This window comes from Bubalus bubalis, chromosome 7 (genome assembly GCF_019923935.1).
Source record: "Bubalus bubalis isolate 160015118507 breed Murrah chromosome 7, NDDB_SH_1, whole genome shotgun sequence".
NCBI classification, from domain to species: Eukaryota; Metazoa; Chordata; class Mammalia; order Artiodactyla; family Bovidae; genus Bubalus; species Bubalus bubalis.
In genome coordinates, this window is record NC_059163.1 from 76,771,857 (window position 1) to 76,796,497 (window position 24,641).

The 24,641-nt window shown below is 37.3% G+C and overlaps 1 protein-coding gene across 4 annotated transcripts in view; it reads left to right on the forward strand.

Moving 5' to 3' along the window:
- Window positions 1-24,641, forward strand: part of KCNIP4 (potassium voltage-gated channel interacting protein 4) — a 1,300,658-nt gene that overhangs the window by 942,044 nt on the left and 333,973 nt on the right. The window lies entirely within an intron of this gene.

A 24,641-nucleotide genomic window follows, 5' to 3' on the forward strand; every position in this document is an offset into this window, starting at 1 on the left:
AAGAGCTGTGAAGCCATGAAATATATGCATTGTCAAAAGTTTCTAGAACACATTTAATATAATATTAGCTATATTATTAAAAATGTACTTATATTCTGAGCACCTTGTAATATTTTCCTGTAATTTTCTAACAGCTGTGCTATATTTTTAGGTCAAAGTTGGTATCTACTATTTCACCAACAAGATATGAGGCAGGAGTCACAGGAAAACAAGATTATGTGGTTCCCGAGTCTTTTGTGAATTATTTAGAAAAAGGCAAGAAAATCATTGCACCTAAAGGGAGTTGCTACTTAGAGGTGAAAGGAATCTTGAAATTTTTTTAGTTGAGTGTTTCTCAATCTTCAGCAAAGTACAAACTTCCTTTTAAAGTCCTCTAGAAAGGCAAATATGAGATTATACCTAACAAAATGTTATTTAAGTTTGTACAGAGAGAAAACAAAACTCTTTATATTGACAGATCTCAAACAACCCACAAACCTAAAATCATTTATAAATGAAATGGTGTAAGCAAAACTGCAAGGCCAGAGAAACCTGAAGTAACTGGCATTAATGAGACAGAAGGTTATGGTACTGACTGCCAAGAGCAGGTTCAAGTTTGACATGTTTATTGCTATAGGTCGTATATTAACTCAATTCCTCTATCATTTTTCTTCTCACAAATGGAAATGGCAACCCACTCCGGTATCCTTGCCTGGAAAATTCCAGGGACAGAGGAGCCTGTCAGGCTACAGTCCATGGGGTCGCATAGAGTCAGACACAACTGAGCGACTGACATGCAACACAAACTCCAATGAAACTTTCAGTGATACAGGGAGCTGTGATGATATTTAAGCTTCCTTGTTGTTGATACATTATTTATATGTGTCTGTTTTCTTTCACTCCATAGTAGCCCCCATTAAGGGAAGTAGCATTACCAAGGTGGTCATAAAGATTGAAATCAGATGACCATATTCAAGTGGTCATCCTGATGATACATATTATGATTATATTTTTTGGCACAGTCATCAAAATTAAAGCCCCAGGTCTAAAATTCGGTTTCGACAAGTACATATTGCTATATTTAAAATAGATAACCAAAAAGGACCACTGTATAGTACATGGAACTCTGCTCAATAATCTGTAATAATCTAAAGGGAGCCCTTCTACACTGTTGGTGGACATGTAAATTGGTGCAGCCAGCATAGAAAACAGCATGGAGGTTCCTCAAAAGCTAAAAATAAAGTTACCGTTTGACACAGCAATCTCACTACTGGCTATATATCAGGAAAAGACAAAAAATACACATGCATCCCAGTGTTCACAGCAGTACTAGTTACAGTAGCCAAAACATGGAAACAACTTAAATGTCCATCAACAGATGAATGGATAAAGAAGATAGATATATAGATCAACACAATAAACTGTGGAAAATTCTTCAAGAGATGGGAATACCAGACCACCAGATCTGCCTCTTGAGAAATTTGTATGCAGGTCAGGAAGCAACAGTTAGAACTGGACATGGAACAACAGACTGGTTCCAAATAGGAAAAGGAGTTCGTCAAGGCTGTATATTGTCATCCTGTTTATTTAACTTATATGCAGAGTACATCATGAGAAAAGCTGGACTGGAAGAAACACAAGCTGGAATCAAATTTGCCGGGAGAAATATCAATAACCTCAGATATGCAGATGACACCACCCTTATGGCAGAAAGTACTCAAAAGCCTCTTGATGAAAGTGAAAGTGGAGAGTGAAAAAGTTGGCTTAAAGCTCAACATTCAGAAAATGAAGATCATGGCATCCGGTCCCACCACTTCATGGCAAATAGATGGGGAAACAGTGGAAACAGTGTCAGACTTTATTTTTCTGGGCTCCAAAATCACTACAGATGGTGACTGCAGCCATGAAATTAAAAGACGCTTACTCCTTGGAAGGAAAGTTATGACCAACCTAGATAGCATATTCAAAAGCAGAGACATTACTTTGCCAACAAAGGTTCGTCTAGTCAGGACTATGGTTTTTCCTGTGGTCATGTATGGATGTGAGAGTTGGACTGTGAAGAAGGCTGAGCGCCAAAGAATTGATGCTTTTGAACTGTGGTGTTGGAGAAGACTCTTGAGAGTCCCTTGGACTGCAAGGAGATCCAACCAGTCCATTCTGAAGGAGATCAGCCCTGGGATTTCTTTGGAAGGAATGATGCTAAAGCTGAAACTCCAGTACTTTGGCCACCTCATGCGAAGAGTTGACTCATTGGAAAAGACTCTGATGCTGGGAGGGATTGGGGGCAGGAGGAGAAGGGGATGACAGAGGATGAGATGGCTGGATGGCATCACCGACTCGATGGACGGGAGTCTGAGTGAACTCCGGGAGTTGGTGATGGACAGGGAGGCCTGGCGTGCTGCGATTCATGGGGTCGCAAAGAGTCGGATACGACTGAGCAACTGATCTGATCTGATCTGATAGATAAACAGATGAAAGATATATATATACATACAATACTTTGGCCACCTGATGTGAAGAGCTGACTCATTTGAAAAGACCCTGATGCTGGGAAAGACTGAGAGCAGGAGGAGAAGGGGACAGCAGAGGATGAGATGGTTGGATGGCATCCCCAACTCAATGGACATGGGTTTGGGTGGACTCTGGCAGTTGGCGATGGACAGGGAGGCCTGGCATGCTGCGGTTCATGGGGTCACAAAGAGTTGGACATGACTGAGCGACTGAACTGAACTAAACTGAATGTATATATGGATAAATAAGGTATATATATATAGAGAGAATATTACTCAGCCATACAAAAGAACAAAATAATGCCATTTGCATCAACATGATTGAACCTAGAGATTATCATGCTAAGGAAAGTAAATCAGATAATTATCATACAATATCACATATCTGGAATCATAAAAATAAGAATATAAATGAATTTATTTACAAAGCAGAGATAGACTCACAGATAGAAAACAAACTTATGGTTACCAAAGGGGATGAGAGGGGGAGAGATAAATTAGGAATGTAAGATTAACAGATACACACTACTATATATGTATATAAAATATATAAACAATGAAGACCAACTGCATAGCACAGGGAATCATATTCAATATTTTGTAATCATCTATAATGGAAAAGAATCTGAAAAAGAATATATATATATATATACAAATATATATATGCATAACTCAATCACTTTGCTATATACCTGAAACACTGTAAATCAACTATACTTCAATTTTTAAGAAAGCCTGTGATAAAGGTCATTATGAAACACACACACACACACACAAATGACCCCAAACTACATAGTTATCAGTAGAGCTGAAGCTATGTCTGGAAGACCTCATTAGGTTCAAGAATGTTTGGTGTTTTCCATAAATGATGAATGTGTATTTTAAATAACAATACAGAGATATGAACAATATCTGTTTTCCTTATATACTTTTTTCTTAAAAAATTAAATTCTTGCTTACTTTGAATAAGAGTAGTTTCAAATAAGTAAGCAGTGTTTCCAAAAGCAGCTGAGATCAAAGAAGAGAAGACTAGAGGGAAATAACACAGAGAGGACAGTAGGGAAAAAACACATTTCGAGTTGCTCCAAAAAACTTAGCTATATTGAAATTTTAAATCTATCTGAATACTGTCTATTTGATTTAGGATCTCATTAGATGTTGAAAACAATGGTGTAATTAAAAGCAATCACCATAATCATCCTGTCTACCATATACTAAGTATATAGTCAGCAACCAATTTACTTGGGTTTATATATATTATCTCACATAGCTCTCACCAAAACCATACTGAGGACATAAATATATTTAAATGGATGAAGAAACTGGATCTCAGAGAAATTCTGTAATTTAAATTTAAAGTCATAAAGTTGGTAAACGAAAAAGCTGTTAAATCAAAGTTCACTTGAGTCCAAATCATGGTTTCATCCTCTCATTATCTCTCTACCCCTGTTTGATAATATTTTAACAGCCCTACAAATTAAATGAATATTCAAATACTACACAACAGGATTGAGTGAATTTACATTGAATGAACATTTAATAAAGGAGAATAGTTATACTATTTTTCTTTTTTCCTACAAGTTCATCTGTAAATTGACTCAATTTTTTCAGATTCTGGGTATCTTAAAAGGAGTGTATTGTAGAAAGGTAACCAAGTGAGATTAAAAGGAGAAACTAATAACTGCAGGGTGAGGCTGTGTCTCAAAGGAATTTTCACATGGTTGAAGGTAATTGGAGAGAACAGCAAATATTCTCAAGTCAACAAAGACAGCTTTGTTTACAGATACTATGTTCTTAAAGGAGATGCATTATGTTTTGGTAGGCTTTGATTCAGATTTAAAATCAGAGCCCCAGATTGAACAAACTACTTGGGAATATTTTGTGTACCACTTAAAATAATTTGATTTGTTATTGATTTTTAAGTCATGGACACCCATGAGTTAAACTACACTGAAAACTTCCCAATTTGTATTTGCACTCCAGAATGCTACATAGAGATGCATGCTAAGCAAATTCAATTCTATGGGATGAGGTCCTCTTAGATTCAGCATGTCCAGAACTAACCTCATTATCTCCCACTACATATTTCAAACAAACCCCATATGGTATAACATTAACGTTTGTAAACCTCCCTCCTAAAGAGATTTTCTTTCTTTCTTTTTTTTTTTTTTCTAAAGAGATTTTCTAACTGCTATCTGTGAGGGTATACACAGGCAACGGTCCTTGGTCTTCTTTTGTGCCCCCCACCTTTTGACCTCCCTTACCTTTCAAAGGGAAAGATTTTCTTTCATTTTCTTTTACCAAACATCTTTAAAGAGAGCCTAACTTCAGTCACTTAAAGATCAGCATAAACCACAGTTTCTATGTTTCGGCCACCTCTCTCTATGATCTGAGCCATATTCAGATTATATTAATAGAATTTTTATAACCATAGTAATGTTAGTTTTATGTTTATACTATATGTTTTCAATAACTTTGCTAAGTTATAATTTATATACTCTAACGTTCACATATTTAAGTGTATAATTCAATGGATTTTTATTATATTTATCTAGTTATCACTACAAACAGGACATTTTTATCACCTACAAAGGAAACCTCATGTGTATTTAGCTACATCTACTCCTCGATCTTTCCCAGCTCCAAACAACCATGAGTCTACTTTCTGTCTCTATATATTTGCCCTTTTTTTTTGACATTTCATATAAATGGAATCATAAATATGTAGTCTTTTGTCCCTGGTTTCTTTTCACCCAGCATAATATTGTTGAGGTTCATTTGTGTTAAAACAGGTATTAAGATTTTGCTTTATTCATTGTCGAATTATGTTTTCTTGTGTAGATGTAGGACATTTTGTTTATCTATTCACCTGTTGATGGGCATTTGGGTTGTTTCCACATTTTTACCACTCGGAATAAAGCTGTTATGAACTTTGCATAAGAGTCTTCGTTTCGATGTGTGTTTTCATTTCTTTTGAGAAGATACCTAGAAATGAAGTTGTTGAATCATCATACAGTTTTATGTTAAGTCTATGTTTAACTTTTTAAGACATGCTATTTGCTTGTTGTTTTTTTTTTTTTTTTTTTGGTAGAATTGTATATTTTTCTGTTTTTCTTTTGAGGCAATCAGAGTTTGATGCCTGAATGGACATTGACAAAAGCTTTGCAGAAAATTGGAACTTTGTCATGTAGTTTGTTCAACTTTGAATTGGCTGTGTGTTCTTGAGACTGGCCAGGTGCACAGATAGAGCATCCTTTGAGGACTTTCATTCATTCCTACTCATGAGACTTTCCAGTCAGTTTTCATAGCTATTTATTTATTGTACAATGTAAAAACTGTAAGAAGCTTTATTAAACAAATAAACATTGTCTTCTTTTTAAGTTGAAATTATTCTGAGGTGAGAATTAGATGAGAATATCAACAGAAAATCAAATACATATTTATAAATGTATATATATTTAATGTCTAAAATATAAAATACAAAGAAATTTGTTTTTTATATTCAAAATAACTATTTTCAGATTAACTCTTGAATAACCAGCATCTGTGCTTTTGATCATGATACTTATTGGTTTCTCTAATGAAAATTATTAAGTTTGGTGTCCAGATGAGGAGATACCTGATTAAGACAACACATAGTAACAAATAGCATAAAAGTTTAAGAAGATTAAAATGAGTATAGCTTATTAAACAGCTATAATAAGTGAGCATTATAATAGTGAGCATTAGGATCCATTTGGAGAAGGCAATGGCACCCCACTGCAGTACTCTTGCCTGGAAAATCCCATGGACAGGGGAGCCTGGTAGGCTGCAGTCCATGGGGTCGCTAAGAGTCGGACATGACTGAGCGACTTCACTTTCACTTTTCACTTTCATGCACTGGAGAAGGAAATGGCAACCCACTCCAGTGTTCTTGCCTGGAGAATCCCAGGAACGGGGGAGCCTGGTGGGCTGCCGTCTCTGGGGTCGCACAGAGTCGGACACGACTGAAGTGACTTAGCAGCAGCAGCAGCAGGATCCATTTAGAAATAAAATGTGACTATTAATAAAATATGGAAACAGTAAACAGCAGTGACTGAAGATTAACTCAGGATTTATCAACATATTGATTTTTAGAATCTAATTTTTTTCTCCTATGCAAGTGAAATGGGAACAAAAATGGCATGGCAGTAAGAAATGAGATTAAATCATGAGATTGGCAGTAAATCAAGACAGGATAGTAGAATAAGAGTATCCATTCATTTACCAATAGTTCAGTAAGGTGCATTGTTCAGGCCACATTGTTTAGTAAATTTTGTTCCTCTATCATAAAAGGAATTCAACCTTCCTTGAGCATTTTGTTTTTGTGTATAGTAAATGTAAATCTCCCCAGAGAATCTTTGAGTTTTTAATTTTGTTTTAGTAAAATACAAAGATAAGCCAAGTGACATATTCAAATTTGCAAACACATGAAACAGGATATTGTCGTGTTATACATTATGTATTAGGATTTGTCCAGTTTTGTTTTTGCTGGTTTCTTGGGAATTTTTGTTGTAGCATCTGTGCTGAATTTTCTTGGCTATTACCTGCAGCGGTGCATTTCAACTAAGCAGCTATGAATACACACAGAACTCTTCAAAAATAACACCAGTGACATCTACTTTTCACAGCTCCCCAAAGAGAGAATCTTATTTATTAATGTGAACGACACATTAAAATGAAATAAAGTCACATACATTTGTGGAACAAAACACAAAAAATAAAAAGCTAACATTTCTCTTCGTGGTTATTAGCCATGAGAGAAGCATGGAGATGACATTAATTCTCCAACTAGAATATCTTTTCTCACACACTAATGAAGCACGGGATATACATTTGGAATATTCGTTGGTATTCCAGCTATTGCAAAGCAACCGGTCCAATTATTTTTATTTCACTGACCTAATTTAATTGGATTTTACTTAATATTTCTTTTTAAAGGATCAGTTTTCTAAAAAATTTTAGATTCTGTCCACACCTAGACTGATTAGTAAAGATAAGATATGGTCAAAAAGAAGTGGCATGAGGACATTTCTTTAGTATGAATATTTTCATTTGAGAGAAGCCATCTTTTAATCATATGTTAGTGGTGTGAAACCTCTTTTTAATTCTTCTTGTCTGACTACTCCACTCACTACATTACTCTCTAGACTTGGTGAATAAATACCTGTATACATTCGTAAACACACACCACTTCCGAAGCTAGTGCCTGATACACATCTTAATTACCCTACTATTGTCCCTGTTACGCGTATGTAAAAATTAGACTCATTTTTAACCCTCCCCCCAACCCCTCTAAAGCCCTCATATCCAGATGTTTTCTGAATTTTATTATTCTTTTTTGTTGCTGTTGTCACATTCATACAATTGCTGGCACTTTTCCTTGCATTTTCTCCAATTAAGAGGCAGTATCATGTAGCGGATAAGGACACAGACTCCGGGTTTCTAATTCTAGATCTGTCACTTCCTAGTTGTGTAAACTTGGGCAAGACTCTTATCCTCTGTGTCGCAGTTCCTTCTTCTGTGCAATGAGTAAACTGTTGGCAGGAAGTTTCCTTTCATTTCCACATGGGCCTTTCCATGGGACTGCTTGATTTTTCTCGCAACATGGCAACTGGTTTCCTCCAGAGCAAGTGATCAGAAAAGTATAAGACAGAAGCCACAGTATCTTTTCTAACCTAGCCTCAGAAGTCAGAGCGTGCCATTTATGTAATAACCTGTTGGCTCTGTAGGTCAGTGTGGGACCTCTCCCACAAAGGTGTGATTAACAGAAGGCGAGGCTCCTTGGAGCAGCTGCAGAGCCCAGGTAGCTGTTCCTATCAATGGTGCTCTCACTCCAAATCTGGCTTTCCTTTCCTTTTCTCTTGCAGGGTGCATCCAACTGAGCAGTTCTTTATGCCTCTAAGAGCTCCAGAAATCTTCTAGCCATTACCAGAGCTTTTCCTTATCAATTTTAGTTTGATATAATCCCATTTGTTTGGGCTTCCCAGCTGGCACTAGTGGTAAAGAACCTCCTGCCAATGTAGAAGATGTAAGAGATGTGGATTTAATCCCTGAGTTGGGAAGATTCCCTGGAAGAGGGCATGGTGATCCAGGCCAGTATTCTTGCCTGGAGAATCCCATGGACAGAGGCGCCTAGAGGGCTACAGTCTATATAGGGTTACATAGCGTCGGACACGACTGAACTGACTTAGCACAAACACAATCCCATTTGTTTACCTTTGCTTTTATTGTCCTTGCCTAAGGAGATAGGTCCAGGAAAATATCACCAAGACCAATGTCAAGGAGTGTACTGCCTAGCTTCCCTTTAGGAGTTTTATGCTTTCAGTTCTTACATTTAAGTAGTTCATCCTTTTTCAGTGTATTTTGTGTATGGTGTAAGAAAATATTTCAAATTTTCGTTTTCCAGTTTTCCAACACTATATATTGAATAGACTTTTTTACCCATTATACTCTTTTCTCCTTGTCATAGATTAATTGATCATGTGCGCATGGGTTTATTTCTAGTCTCAATTCTGTCCCACTGATCTCTATGTCTGTTTTTGTGCCAATACTATACTTTTGCCATCAGGCAGCATGATGCTCCCATCTTTGTGCTATAATCTTCTTTCTGATTAGCACATAGTGTGTCTAACTCAGTAACTCTAAAAAATGTAAACACTGTTTATAAATGTGTATTTGATTGAGTTTGGTCAAGCGACTGAGTTCTTTTTTCTTTTTCCCCACCTGTCCCTTAGTTGGTTCACAAATCTTGAAGTCAGAAGGGTTCTGCTGGATATTCTGATATATTAATTGTGATGAAATTTCCTACATGTCATCCTGGGGCACAGTGTATACCATTTGTTCAACTGCTTTTCTAATTTTGGAGCACATTTTGTATTCAGGTTATGTTTTCCTTTAAATCAGGAGGAAAATGAGAGTCAACGCTTTTATTGTTAGAATACAAGTTAAGTCACATTCTGATTTTAATTAAAGGCCATTAGGAAAATAACTCATTTTCCTGAAAATCTGATATCAGTTATGTCTGGACTTGGAAGCACCACAGTATCACCCATGAATTATGTAGAGTAATGTCTTCTCTGATGATATGTCATAAACAACACAAAATTGTTTTTCTTAAATAGTACTGTCTGCTCAATCTTAAAATTTTACTGGAGAAAGCCTCAAAATCAGCCTGTGTAGTACAAAGCAAATGATTTGTGCAGGGACAAACATCTATGCATATGTACATACAGGCTTTTCAAATGGCAACTCACTCCAGCATTCTTGCCTGGAAAATCCTATGGACAGAGGAGCCTGGTGGGCTGCAGTCCATGGGGTCGCAAAGAGTCCAGCATGACTGAGCGACTAACACTTCACTTTGCTTATAATATTATCTCAGGTGGCAAGGTGCTTTCATGCCTTTAACTGATGAGTTTTAACCTCTATCCTACATGTCTACATGATAAGTTCTTTCCTAGTGCTTTCAGATGACTTCAGCCCATAAGTCACACTATATTTAGTCATTTGTACCTCTGTTTCCAGACAAAGCTTCAAGTTGATGCTTACCTGAGAAGTTTTCAGAGACCTAGCTAGTCATTACTTGAGCAACCTTGCTGTTTATTTCTATTGTGAAGCCATGCTGTCTGTCTCTACTTGCCATGTGGAATCCTGAGGCCTAATGCTGAGGGAAAGAAACCACATTTCTTCCTCTCTCATTGGCTCTTTCTCCTTCTGCCAGAAAACTCTACAAGTGGTTGAGGGTGGCCATGAGAGGGGAGAAGTCACAGCAGAAATTTAAATAGATGGCTCTGATTCCAGTTACTCAAATTCATTCTTTGCAATAATAAATATTTGCATAACAAAGTGAATAAAAAAGAAAAATAATGTCAACTGCTCTGGATTTGGAACAGGTAATGAATTGTATATGTGATTTGAAAATGGCATTATTTTTCTGGCTGATCAGTAATTACACATAGATGACTCTGCTTTTTAGACTGACCTCTGTTGAGTAATACAGAGAGCTTAGTCCTTGAATTTGCCGTCTTTAGGAGAGCAGATAGTGTTCAGGATGCTATTGGAATCCTGTGTGTGTGTGTGTGTGTGTGTGTGTATGTGCTCGGTCATTCAGTTGTGCTCAATTCTTTGTGACCCTATGGACTGTAGCCCACTAGGTTCCTCTGCCCACAGAATTTCCTAGGCAAGAATTCTGAAGCAGATTGCCATTTCCTTCTCCAGGGGATGTTCCCAACCCAGGGATCAAACCTACAACTCTTATGTCTCCTGCATTGGCAGGTGGATTCTTTACCACTGCACCACCTGGGAAGCCCCAGGTAATACCTATCTATTGTTTCTATGAGGATTAAATAAGTTGATTCATGGGAGTACCTTTAAATTAACTCATAGGAAATCTCTTTCAGGAGTGCTTGGTACATTTCAAATGCTCAATTTTGAAATATTTGAGTTATTTATGATAATTAAATTATTCCACAAATACATGGGATTGAGTGGACTGGAATAGATAGGAAGTTAGTGATTAGAGACACTGCATAGGTTTTGGGATGAGAAATACTGGAGTTTGAATACTGGCTCTGTTGTTTACTAACTCTGTGACTTGAACAGTTGCTGAAACTATCTGAATCTCAGTTTCCTCAACACATAATGAAAATAGAAAAACCAACAAGGGCTATCTATACAGCACAGGGAACTCTGCTTAATATTACATAACAACTTAAATAGGAAAAGAATTTGGAAAATAGATAATGTATGTGTATGACTGAATTGCTTTGCTGTATATCTGAAACTAACACATTTTTAATCAGCTATACTCCAATATAAAGTGAAAAGTAAAAAAAAAAGTGATTACTCATTTTCATGGTCATGAAGATTAAATGAGGTTTATGTAATCAGGTTTATAGAAAATGGATGGCATGGTACCAGAGATCACTCAGAAAAGGGAATTCCTCCTTACAGGAATTGCAAGACCTGAATTCAAGCCCCAGTCTTTGTATTCATTAGCTATGAAATCTTCAGAAAACTTTTTTATTCCCTTAAGCCTTAGTGTCATTTTCTGGAAACTGAAAAGCAAGATGAAATGGTATCCAATATTTATACATATGTTTACCACTTACTCCTTTTTTATTGGTGCTTGCCTTTAAAAAATAAATTGCTTGTTAATGTGTTTTTTGGCCATAACCCTTAGAGTTATTCATCTTTGCATATCCAAAGCCTAGAACTGTGCTTGCCATATAAAAGATGCCCAATAAATGCTGAAAGAATAAAGGGATGAATGAAAGCACGGGTAGAAGCATACATATATTTTTGTAGGCATAATGCATTAGCAATATTCAAGGATAGAACGACTGCCCTCATTTCATGCAAGCTGCAGCTAGGCCTTAGAAAATTGGACGATGGTTGAGCAATATGTCTGCAAGGGTATTAAAGATGAATAACATTTTCCTCTATATGAAATTATTCCTGACACAATTACATGTGTCAAAATCAAGTTTACTTTCACTGCCATTGATGCGTAAGATGTAATTGGCACTGATTCTATTAAAATCAGTCTGGTTTTGCTCTATAACTTTTGTAAATCTAGCATAGTGATGTTTTCTCATTAGTCATTCACCCAATATTTTCACAAACACAGTTGAGAAAAAATGTTATTTGTAATGTTCTAGTCTCATAATTCACATTTTATTTTGAATCTGATTAGTTTTCAAAATAAAACATAACAAATGATACTGAGGTCTATGAATGTGTTTGTTTTTTTAAAATATTTTTATAAGAATAAATAAAATTATTACAGTAAAACTATGATTAAAATAATTTGAAATTGTCTGGGGGACTTCCCTAGTGGCCCAGTGCTTAAGATTCTGCTTTGCCATGCAGGAGATGTGGGTTTGATCCCTGGTCCAGGAAGATCCCACATGTCACAGAGCAACTCAGCTCCCATGCCGAAATTACTGAGCCTGTGCACCACAATTAAGACTGGACACAACCAAATAAATAATTTTTTTTTAAAAAAAGAAAACATCTTGGAGAAAACTAAAACAATAAAAACTGCTTTCTTTCTTTCTTTTTCTTAAATGGAAGGTCCAAATTTACCTGAAATAGCACAATATGCATTAACCTTAAACAAAGCCTTTGGAAGGCAAGTTTATGTTTGTCCCCTGCCTAATTTTTGGAAAATATGTTGCTCTTTTCAAGCAGCATTCAACGTCTCAAATGATGTACTGGATTTCCTTTTGTCCTTGTTTTGGCAAAATGTGTCTATCCCATTGCCTCATTCACTCAACAAATAATCATTTAGCACTTTGATTTCTGTCATGTTCTAGAATGTGATGCCAAATGACATCACGGTGGCTTTTCTTATGAAGCTCAAATTTCAGTGAAAGGGATAGACATTATATACATTAAAACACTTGTATATATAGACTGAAGCTTGAGATGAGTGCCACACAGGAAAAGAATGAGGTATGTGTTTGGAAAAAAAAATAATGTCAGGAGTGGAGGAAGGGGGTTGCTGATTTACAGTGGCAGGATCACACAATGTCTTTCTGGGGAAGGTACATTTATACTAAAACCAGTAAGATGAGGAAGTGGAGAAAGATTGAGGACAGTGAGTTGAAGAATAGTCCAGGTAAATGAAAGAGGTGGCATATTTTAGAAACCCTATCAGAGGAATATAAAGTAAGAGAAAATGTGTGTGATATAACAGAGAAAAAATATTTAATAGCAGGTATGAGTTCATGCGGGCTTTCTTGTTATCTCAGTGGTAAAGAATCTGCTTGCAATGCAGAAGACCCAGGTTTGATCCCTGGGTTGGAAAGATCCCCTGGAGGAGGGCATGGCAACCCACTTCAATATCCTTGCCTGGAGAATCCCACTGATAGATGAGCCTGGTGGGCTACAGTCCATAGAGTTGCAGAGTCAGACATGACTGAGTGACCAAGTAACAGTAACATATGTTCATGCAGTATTGGTGTTATATAATCAAGTTTTCAATTTGAAATGATCACTCTGACTGAGTGGAGAATGAGCTGGAAGTTGAAAAATGCAAGGGAAGATACCAGTTAGCCAACTGCAGCCTCAATAGCTCAGGGATGATATGGTGGCTCTGTGAACCAAGGAGGGAGAGGTGAGTATGGAAAGAATTATGAAGATTTAAGATATGTTTGCTATGTGTTGCCTTGTGGTCTTCCCCATTTTTTTGGTTTTAACATCTGGAAACTGGATGTGTCTTTTAGTCCATGGCATTTTATGGTTTATTTTCAAATATTATTTTTCTTTCTAGTTGTACTTAAAATAATGTGAACTGTTACAATCATTGAAATCTTATTCAATAGAATATGGTAAACCTTGCTAAAATTTTATGAGGGACAATGACTTTAATTTCCTTCCTTTATATCATTTCATTTTTAACCAAGATATCTGTTACAATAGGATGTGACAATGTCCAAAATTCTTTATGTTTTCAAATATGTATTCATTTATTTCAGAAATATTTGCTGTATCTCCAGCACTGAGAGGGCCCCTGGGGATACAACAGAACGTGGCCTTCTTGGAGCTTCTCGTTTCTCTGGCAAGATAGACATTGAACAAATAATAAATACTGCTGAGTTCTGGGAATAAGAGTAGCTTGCAATAGCAGGGAGAAAAATATGTGCCTGATGATCATGTCTGGGCAAAATAGGAAAAGTGTCTTGAGGAAATGACATTGAATCTGAGACCTGTAAGATGAGGAGTTAATGTGGAAGATGGAAGAGAAAGAATCATTCTATGCCTGTCTTCTGACATATTTGAGTAATGGGAAGGTTAGCAGGGCTGGAACACAGAGAGGGAGAGTCAGGGATGAAAGATGAGGCTGCCAGATGCATGGGGCCAGAAACCAGTGGGTCTTCTCTTACTCTTGGCGTACAGTAATGTCACTGGAACTCCCTTAGCTTGCCTACACAACTCAGTCACTGATAGAAGGACCAAAGCTTTATTTTCCTGGATACACCTGGGAGCGTTCCATAGGCATCTCAGAAGTCTTAGCATCTGTGAGCTTCTGCTTCCTCAGCAGCAATCTTGGCAAGGCACACTGATGTCTGTTTCTCTCCATCCATGTATCACTCTTACTGATTCTTCATTCCTGTTTCCTGGGGTCACCTCCCCAGTAAACTTGTTATATCCAATTCCTTATCTCAGACTCTGCCTTTTGGGGAGCCCAAACCCATCAATCGGACAGAGCAGATGCCCTGATCCATCAGAATATATGTTTGTAGGTTTGGCCTCACCAATGTGTCCATACAAAACACACTTTGTCTGTTTCCTGATATCTTTAAGTAATGGACAGGTTAGTAATGTTGGAACACAGAGAGGGAGCGAGTGATGAAATACAAAGCTGTGAGATAAGTGGGGCCAGATAGTATTGGGTCTTATCTTATGGACAGGCTTCCCTGGTGGCTCAGCTGGTAAAGAATCTGCCTGCAATGCAGGAGACTGGGGTTCGATCCCTGGGTAAGGAAGATCCTCTGAAGAAGGAAGTGGCAACCCACTTCAATACTCTTGCCTGAGAATTCCATGGACAGAAGAGCCTGGCAGGCTACAGTCCATGGGATCGCAAAGAGTCAGACACGACTGAGTGACTAACACATTCACTTTCTTATCTTATGGACAATGAGAAGGGTTGGAATAGGTTTATATAAAAATCTTGCTATAGTGTCAGGAAATTGGTAATTTCAAAAAGACATGAGAAGTGTGTATGGCTATAAAATAGACTCCAAAGGCAAGGCAGAGGTAGCAGCAGAGGCAGATGGGGTTCAAATTAATATATAGATTATATGGTTATAATATTGACATTATTATTCTTTATTTAATATAGATAAAGGGCTTCCCTGGTGGCTCCGATGGTGAGGAATCTGCCCACAATGAGGGAAACCTGGGTTCAATCTGTGGGTTGGAAAATACCCTGGAGGAGGGCACAGCCACCCACTCCAGTATTCTTGCCTAGAGAATCCTTATGGACTGAGGAGCCTGGAGGGCTACAGTCCATGGGGCCGCAAAAAGTCAGACATGTCTGAGCAACTAAGCACAGACACATGTGAATGTATGACTGAGCGACTGAACTGAACTGAACTGATGTATAATCTTGCATATTTTTGCATACATAAAAATGAGATCTATATTTAATCTTGTGAGTGATAGGAAACTGCAAGAGATAACTTCCTTTGTTCTGTATGTGTGCTCAGTTGTGTCTGACTCTTTGCAACCCCATGGACTGTAGCCAACCAAGTTCCTCTGTCCATGGAATTTTCCAGGTAAGAATACTGGAGCAGGTTGCCATTTCCTACTCCAGGGGATCTTCCCAGCCCAAGTATTGAACATGCATCTCTTGCATCTCCTGCATTGGCAGGAGGATTCTTTACCACTAGTGCTACCTGGGATGCCCAGTTTTCCTGTGTTACCTTTATGTATATACACATTTTAATAGAGGAGTTATATGTTTGGATTGATTTTCCAGAAATTTTGTCCTGAGAATGTCTGTAGGAAGAGGGGTCTCTGAAGAAGCTGTTTTGGACATCCAAGTGAAAGTCTCTCAGTCATGTCCGACTCTTTGCATGGAATACAGTCATGGAATTCTCGAGGCCAAAATACTGGAGTGGGTAGCCTTTTCCTTCTCCAGGGTATCTTCCCAACCCAGGGATCAAACCCACATCTCCCACATTGCAGGCAGATTCTTTGCCAGCTGAGCCACAAGGGAAGCCCTTTGGGCATCCAAGTGGGAAGCAGATATCCAAACAGAGGCAGGGACTGGAGCCACAGCACTGGGGATGGAAAGAAGAGAATATCTATTCTAGAGAAAGTAAATTAATGGAAATGATGTTAAAAATATTTGGCAGCTGGTCTTGCCAGCACCCACTAGGAAGAGTGGACTTTGACTATAAAGCCACAGGGTGGTGGACCTAGTGCATCTGGCCAACAAGCTTCCTGGGTGTGGAGGATCCACACTAAAAATCGCCCAGTCTGTTTCTGGATCTGATTTGGTTTCTCCTAACTTTAGGAATACCGTGGGAGAATTTTTCCATGTAATACCATCTAGATTTATATATGCCCTGCCATTCCCATTTCTCTCACATTTTAAAGATTTCTGAAATATCTACTTCACTATATTTTAAAGAGTTACTTAATATATTAAAATATGTTTACCTTTGATGACTAAGTCATAACTGACTCTCCAAATTCAGTGTTACATTTCTCACTTACCTTTTCTTTTCTTCGAGTTACAAAGGTTAGCTAGTTCTAACATGCCAGTACCAGTCAGAGCAGTTGTTAGTGTATCCAAGAGAATTCAGATGGGAATTAACTCTTCTCTCAGGATAAATGACCTTTTATGCCTTCTTGAAATGTTCCAGTTCTGCTGGAGCCACTGCAAAGTCAGGCTGATTTGCTCAACAAATACCTATTGATCACAGGCTATGTTCCAACAATCAAAAGATTACCTTGGGGGACAAGAAGGTGGAAAAAGACAGTCTAACTGTCAGGAGCTTTATAGGCTTATGCAGAGGTAAAGTGTGCCTATATTTCCTTAAGTTATCTGTTTTTACTATTTCTTCACAGGCTAGAAGTCAGCATTGTGCTGTTTACACTTCAATTTCCCCTGCCACCAATTTCAGAATTTGAAAAGAGGGGAGTTATATTAGTTTCTGTGATTGTCATAACAAATTACTACAAACTTGCTGGCTTACAACAACAGAAATATTTGTTCACCAGATGTGGAAGCCAGAAGTCTGAAATCAAGGTATCAGCAGGGCCACACTCCCTCCAGGGGCTCCTGGGGACAATCCATCCTTGGCCCTTCCAGCTCATGGTGGCTTCAGGTGCTTCTTGACTTGTGACTGCCTTACACCACGCTCTGCCTCTCTGGTTGCATCACCTCCCCATCTTCTGTGTATGTCACCCTTCTAGACCAAGAAACCCAGAGGGAGACAGATCTCTCTCTTATAGGAGTATATGTGGTTACATATAGGGACTGTTTAGATATTTCACAATAAGCTCTTCCTCTTTAGGTCTTCAACTTAATTACATATGCAAAGACCCATTTTCTGAATCAAGGTAACCACAGCTTCTGGGGTTAAGTTTCCGGTGTGTGTTTTGGGTAAGCCATGATTCAATCAAAGGCCAGCTACTTAGAGGGAGAAGTAAGGGGAAAGAGATTGAGAGAAAGAATGAATCTGAATCTTCCATGGGGATAAAAATATTTAATGAAGCAAAAAGTCTTCACCTGTTATCAATTCTTACCTTTCCCTGGATAAGAAAGAGAGAGAGAGGAGAACAAAACGTTGACCAATATGATGTAGAATAAAGACCACAGATTTTGAAACCAATGAGAACTGCATTCAAATCCCACCTATATGACTTACTAGCTAAGTTATTCTGGGGGAGTTTTTCAAGTGGCAGTGACAATGTCTAAACATCGTTACTTTAGCACTTACATGAAATCATCTACATCTATAATTTTAATTTTTACTTATTTATCAATGGGAACAAAAATGTGGCCAACAGGAACTCCACAGTCATTTATTTATTCAGTGCACATTAGTTATAAGCAAATTTTCCACCAGGGGACACCAGATTTAGAGCCATCTTCTTCAGGTCTAATTGAACTAGTAATCTTGGCTTCACCGACTGCTCATCATTTCTTCATTTCTGTTAATGACTTTATGTAACAATTTTTTTTTTCCTATAAGACTTTATTACTTCTGCCTCTTGCTCCAGATGCTGTAAATCCTAGTGGTATCCAAGAGAAGAGGAAGTAAGACTACTCTTTAGGGCATATGTCTGTGATATTGCTGTGATAAAGCAAGTTGTTGGGCTAGAATATTAGAGGCTTGAGTTCATCATAACTCATCATAATCTAAATGACCTGTTAATAGAGTTGGTCTCTGAGTGATGCATTGTTTTGAAAGTTGGGGCAAAAGGTATAACAATGCCTTTACAGGAGAAAAAAAAAAAAAAACTCTGGGGTGTTTTTTGCTCTTAGTAGCTTTCTTTGCTTAAGTGCATCTAATAACACCCTCCAGTGGAAATGGAAGTGTTTGGCTAATGCATTCTCCAAATGGAAGTTGTCAACTCTTAGGGGAGTCTCATGTGCCTTGATGAGCTATCAACCCTTGTTTTCCTTTAAACACTTAAAAAATCAGCATGAGAAGAAATCATTATGGTTATTTCTAAAAGAGTAAAAGGGAAATTGAAACAAATTTACTCACATCAAAGGCTAAACAAATCTGAGAAAGTCAGCCTCTGCATTAGTAGATCAATTCAGACCCACTAAAAAGAGTAGACTTAAATAGCAAGTCATGGGGATAGATGTAATGTATGGCATAGGGAGTATAGTCAATAATATTGTGACATGTAGATATATGGTAACTAGACCGATAGTGGTGATCATTTCATAATATATAAGAATATCAAACCACTGCACTGTATATCTTAAAGTAATACAATATTGTAAGTCAATCATACTTCAATAACAACAACAACAACAAAAAGAGTAGATTTCATGTCCATGACATCATCAGTGGTCTGCCTTCTGAAAGGAAAATTAATTTTTGAGTGTGAAATTAGTGGCATCAGAAGTAAAGATGCATCTCTTCATTTGACATAGAGCTTTGAAAAGCTTGCAAACTGAAGGCACAGTTCCTTCATTTATAAAGTATGCAAGTTTCAGATATTGTCTTCAATGTCTTAATGTATGAGCCATTGCCATCTTTTTGTTTTATATAAAAAATTGCCCTTCTCAAAAGTCAGTGAGTTCTTCATGTGAATGAGTGTTCTATCCTCAGCATAGCATAAGTATATAAAAAAGACTTATTTTTGCCTTATAGATATCTATATTACTTTTTCAAATATTATATTGGAAAATTAAAATAATGATACGAAAGCAGAACCATGTGAATTGGCATTTTTATTAGAGTTTCTAAATAAGAGTTTATAGTGTTTAGAAGATTTAATTTTCCTTCCACTCAATAAGTAATTTTTTCTTCACCAGTTTTAACAAAATTTAGAACTGTTTAAAGAGTGATTGTTTGGTATTATAAAAAAATACCATCAAGGTTAATGACAAGTTGACCTCAGTTGAATTTCATTTCTTACATCGTGACAGAATTTAATAACCCTACAATAATTATTAATGTTTTGAGATTAACTGTTGATAAATCCAAGAAAATGAACACAGCCATTAATATGAATTTTCATTTTAGGACTTAAAATATTGATACCTGTGGCAATAACATTTGTACTTTTTTAATTCTGTTTTTGAAACACTATCAGCTGAACACTACCAGCCACCAGAAAACCCTCTGTAGTCAGCTTTATAACAACACACTCCAGTCTTAATGGAGAGATCCTAGCATTTCAGAAATGCTAAATTTAGGCATGTCTTTGCACAGAATTAAATTCAGCCCTCACAGTACATCATACTTGCTTATCAAAGAAATAGCCTTCAGAGTGGATTATAGAGAACAGACTTTATGGGCAAATAATTAAAAAAAAAAAAAAAAAACTCTTCTCCAACATGTGGTTTAAATTAAAGCCGAAGATCTAGAGTAAACTCATCAAAACTCTGCACTCCCCACCAAATAACTGCAGATAATGTTTTGTATTAATTTTGTGACACATCCAGGCTTTGATGAATACTTTATATGAGTGTTGCTTGGCTGAATAATGGGTGATTTAGTTTGCTTCTTGAAATTGGTACAATTGGAAAATACCATTGGTAGCTCAAAATATGGTAAAGAATCTGCCTGCAATGAGGGATACCCAGGTTCGATTCCTGGGTTGGGAAGATCCCCTGGAGAAGGGAATGGCTACCCACTCCAGTATTCTTTCCTGGAGAATTCCATGGACAGAAGAACCTGGTGGGTTACAGCCCAAGAGGTCACAAAGAGTCGGACACAACTGAACAATGAACACACAGCTCATAATATGTTTATTGAGTATCTGTGATATGCAAAATGCTAGCTCAGAAACTATGGGATAACAAGATTGATATAAAGTAAAATGAACAAAAACACATATCAGTGACTTTTTGTAGGATCTTGTATCTTAGGAGAGACAGTTCAATATGTACAAAAGTGATTAAGTAAAAATTAAAGTGCCAAGTTCAACTAAAACTTGTAAATATAAAGACTTCTCTGGATTTAAGGAAGAGAAAAGATAGTCATTTTTTTATGGAAGAAGAGAGATTTGAACTGGTTATAAAATAATTTGTATAGATAGATATAATACTGCATAATAACACACTTTTATAGTCTATGTGTGTGTGTTTAGTCACTCAGTTGTGTCTGACTCTGTGACCTATGGACTATAGCCTGCCAGGCTCCTCTGTCCATGGGATTCTCCAGGCAAGAATACTGGAGTGGGTTGCCACGCCCTCCTCTAGGGGATCTTCCCAACCCAGGATGGAACCCAGGTCTCCCACATTGCAGGAGGATTCTTTACCCTTTGAGCCACCAGGGAAACCCTTTATAGTGTTTACTATGTGCTTCCTGTTCTAAATGCTTTCACATGTATTAACACATTTAATCTACTCAAGGAAGGTATTATTATAATCCCCATTCTATAATGAGGAAAAAAGGAAATAGTGGCACAAAATTAAACAACTTGCCTGTGGTCACAGAATGAGCAAGTGGAGAAGTGGAGGAGCCAAGGTTCATCTCTGGCAGTCTGGATGGGAGTCAATTCATTTATAAACTCACTCAGAGAAGACAGGAAGAACTTGTAGGGTGAGTTGCAGGATATATTAGTTTTCTATTGCTGCTATAACAAACCACTACAGGTTTAGCAGCTTAAAACAACACAAATTTATTATCTTACAGTTCTACAGTTCGGAAATCCGAAATGGGTCTCATGGGCTAAAATCAGATATCATTGATGTGCATTCCCTTCTGAAAGCTCTGTGGATGAATCTGTTTCTGCTACTTTTCCAGCTTCTAGAGCCTGACCCCATCGCTTACTTCTGCCTCCTTTCTACATTCAAAGTCATTGCATCATTTTGCTTTCTGCTTCTGTTAGCACATCTTCTCTGACTCTAACTCTCCTGCCTTCTTCTTTAAGGAATCCAGAAAAATCTCCTTAATTTATAGTCAGCTGATTACCAACTGTAATTCCATCTGCAACCTTAATTCCCATATAACAACATAATCACATGGTGTGGGAATTAAGGTGTGGTAATCTTTGGAGGTTAATTATCCCACTTACAACATACAGCATGAGCTTAGAACCTGCCTGTCAATGCAAGAGACATAAGAGATGTGGGTTCAAACCCTGGGTCTGGTAGATCCCCTGGAGAAGGAAATGGCAAACCACTCCAGTGTCCTTGCCTGAAGAATCCCACAGACGGGAAGGAGCCTAGCAGGCTACAGTCCCTAGGTTCACAAAGAGTCTGAGGTGAGATAGCTGAAGTGAGACAGCACAGCACAGCAGCACAATCTTTAGAGGTCAATTATCCCACCTACCACATAAAGCATGAGCTTAAGTTCCTTGACAAGAGAGAGAAAGATCTAATAACGGAAAGCCAATCTAGTTTGTCAAAATTTGAAAGGGGGAAATTCACAAACTACTAATTCAATAAATTAATATCTTTAAGTTTCTCTAAAAGTATCTTTTCAGTCAGGATAATTACTTTCTCTCTTAATGTGAAATATGTAAACTCTATAGATACCTATTAAGCACTCATTATGTACTTTGGAGAAATATAAAAACATATAGTGTGCTTATAATTGGTTCAACATTTAAAAATTTAAATGAGTCAGTTGTTTGAGATGCCCAAGAGGGTGTCAGATGTGCACTTAAAATCATGATAAGTTTCAGGAAGATGGCTTTGTTGTGTGGTGTCAAAAGAATCTTCAATAAGATACACTTTTCCTTCCTGCCTCAGCACTAATAAATCTAACAAACAAGGAGTAAAGATGAAAGTCAAGCCATGACTAGGTTAAAACACACAGCTTACAAATTTGGGTAAGTGGGACTGCTAATATGAACCACAGATTGATCTGGACTAGGCAGTTTGTTCTCCAAAGGTCAGGCTCCTACACAACCTACAAATCTACAGCAAGGAGTAAAACAGGAGAGATCATGCTATCCAGAGGCAGATTTCTTCATAATGGAGGAGTAACTTGGCCCATGTGTCTTTTCCCAGTTTTCTAATCAAAGAAATCATTCCTCCCCAAGAGCAGAATATGTAAAAAGAGAGAAAGTCAGAAGTATCATACTAGAGGAATTTTCTCTTCCTGGCAGGACATATGAGAAGTAGCAAGAAACATCTCCCCATAATGCATCTCAAGTTCATCCTGGCTCAACATAAACTCATCATTTCACTATATACTGAGTTTCCAAGACTAGACATTTGAGAATCATCCTTGACTCTTCATCCTCAGTAACTGACTCATTTCAGTCCATAAGGACATAAAGGCCGAACTTTTCTCATATGAATTCCATCTGCCCTATATCTCCTAACATGCATCATTATTTTACTGAAATAACTTTCAGTGATGTTCTAATGTCATACTCTTCTCTCCACCATATTCCCTCCTAATAAATGTATCTAACATCTAAATATACCCAACCACCTTGTCTTCAGAGTCCCCAAGAGTGACTTTTTTTTTAAACTTTAAGACTCATAACAAGAATTCTCTATTCCAAGTATGTGTATGCATGCTAGGTTGCTCAGTCATGTCTGACTCTGCAACCTTATGGACTATATCCCACCAGGCTCCTCTGTCCATGGGATTCTCCAGGCAAGAATTCTGGAGTGGGTTGCCATTTCCTCTTCCAGGGATGTCTTCAGGTATACTTTCTGATAATTGAGTTTTATGAGGCTCCCTCTTCTATGCTACTAAGACATCTTAGTCGAGTTCTAAAATGTGATTATTTTTTACATTTTAATCAATAATATGTGCCCTCCTCTAAAGATGAGGTAAACAATAGTGATTATTATAATATTATAATAAAAAAGAATGGCTCTCATATGTGTATGTGTGTGCTCAGTTGTGTCCAACTCTTTGCAGCTCCACTGCAAAGACTGTAGCCCACCAGGCTCCTATATCCATGGAATTTTCCAGGCAAGAATACGGAGTGGGTTACCATTTCCTACTCTAGGGGATCGTCCCTACTCCAGGATCGAGCTCACATTTCGAATCCTCGTCTCTTGCTTCTCCTGCTTTGGCAGGTGGATTCTTTACCACTAGTGCCGCTTGGGAAGCCTCAATATAGAGAGTTACTTATTTTTTATACTTTTATGTGTTTTCTTGAATAGTGCTAAGCCCATTTCTTAAAGGAGACAATGAATTCTCAGAAAGAATCCTGAAAACTAAATATTGCTTTGTCCATTTTACCCATGAGAAAACTGAAGCCATTACATTTAATTTGAGTCACATATCTACTAAGTAAGAAATCTGGAATTTAGACACAACACTCTGATTACAAAATATATGACCTTTGACTTTGAGGTGCTTACTGAAAATCTAGTAGATAAAAGAAAAAAATAGTAAAAAAACAATGTTTTTTGAATGTTTTATGAACTGATAAAAGGACCTTGTGACATTAAATATTGTTGTGTTAATTCCAGGGCTTCTGGTCTATAAGTGAGAAGGCTAGATTAAATGATTTCCAAGATCCCAGTAGTAACTTCCTCAAAGATGTGCATTTTTTTTCTTGAAATGAAATAAAAGAACATTACATATTTTTCCAAGAATCAGAAACTTCCTAATAAAATTCTTTTGTCTTATTTCCCAGGGATTCAATCCATGTGTGAAACAGGATAACACTCCATTACAAATTAACCCTTCTGGTCTTCTTGATTTACTTTGAGGCAATAGATATTGAAAGGTTGATGCTAACATAAGTAAATGGTGGGATAGAATTCAAATATTTTTCTTAAACTAGTCTATTCAGTAGATTGTGATAACTCTCTCAAGTTCAAATATATGGGACCTATTTTGGATGGCCCTTTAATTCACCAGTACTGTTTACTCTATCAGCAAGATATCTCAGTAGCTGTCAGAGTCCAGATATATTGAATGACTTCATCATTTGGGGTCATAATAGGGCATCGGTGGTCTTGTTCTCTGTATTTCTTTAATATGGTAGAGCTAAAGATTTATAATGTGC